This window comes from Myotis brandtii, unplaced genomic scaffold (assembly GCF_000412655.1).
Source record: "Myotis brandtii unplaced genomic scaffold, ASM41265v1 scaffold247, whole genome shotgun sequence".
NCBI classification, from domain to species: Eukaryota; Metazoa; Chordata; class Mammalia; order Chiroptera; family Vespertilionidae; genus Myotis; species Myotis brandtii.
The window spans coordinates 2495848-2497207 of record NW_005359352.1 but is presented as its reverse complement, the minus strand read 5'-3'; positions in this window follow the sequence as shown (position 1 = coordinate 2497207).

The window sequence follows — 1360 nt, the reverse complement described above, 5'->3', positions numbered from 1 at the left end:
AGCGGGACGGGGACCAGGCCCGCCTCCCACCCCGTGTCCGCCCCCCCAGCGGGACGGGGACCAGGCCCGCCTCCCACCCCGTGTCCGCCCCCCCAGCGGGACGGGGACCAGGCCCGCCTCCCACCCCGTGTCCGCCCCCCCAGCGGGACGGGGACCAGGCCCGCCTCCCACCCCGTGTCCGCCCCCCCAGCGGGACGGGGACCAGGCCCGCCTCCCACCCCGTGTCCGCCCCCCCAGCGGGACGGGGACCAGGCCCGCCTCCCACCCCGTGTCCGCCCCCCCAGCGGGACGGGGACCAGGCCCGCCTCCCACCCCGTGTCCGCCCCCCCAGCGGGACGGGGACCAGGCCCGCCTCCCACCCCGTGTCCGCCCCCCCAGCGGGACGGGGACCAGGCCCGCCTCCCACCCCGTGTCCGCCCCCCCAGCGGGACGGGGACCAGGCCCGCCTCCCACCCCCGTGTCTGCTCCCCAGCGGGAAGGGGACCAGGCCCGCCTCCCACAGACACGGACGGCTGCGGAGGGGCCATGACAGGACCCAGAACTGTGGCAGCACCCCCAGAAACCACAGTAGCACACATCAGAACTGCAGGGGCACCCCCAGAACTGCAGCCCACCCCCGTGTCTGCTCGCAGCACCCCCAGAACTGTGGCAACACCCCCAGAAACCACAGTAGCACACATCAGAACTGCAGGGGCACCCCCAGACCTGCAGTAGCATCCCAGAACTGCAGCAGCACCCCCAGAACTGCGGCAGCACCCCCAGAACTGTGGCAACACCCCCAGAAACCACAGTAGCACACATCAGAACTGCAGGGGCACCCCCAGAACTGCAGGGGCACCCCCAGAACTGCGGCAGCACCCCCAGAACTGTGGCAACACCCCCAGAAACCACAGTAGCACACATCAGAACTGCAGGGGCACCCCCAGAACTGCAGGGGCACCCCCAGAACTGCGGCAGCACCCCCAGACCTGCAGCAGCACCCCCAGACCTGTGGCAGCACCCCCAGAACTGTGCGGCACCCCCAGAACTGCAGGGGCACCCCCAGAACTGCGGCAGCACCCCCAGACCTGCAGCAGCACCCCCAGACCTGTGGCAGCACCCCCAGAACTGTGCGGCACCCCCAGAACTGCAGGGGCACCCCCAGAACCATGGCAGCACCCCCAGAACTGTGTGGCACCCAGCCCTGTGTTGTGAAGGACACAATCCTTGTGCAGGGGCAGCAGAACCTTTCGCTCTCCTGGCCCTTTCCTCACTGACTCCACCCTTCCCCGCGGCACGTCCCTCCGGCAGGCGCTGGGCAGTGAGGGGGCCTGGGCACGAACAAGCCCAGGACACGGGTGAGCAGAGAGCCAACCCCACG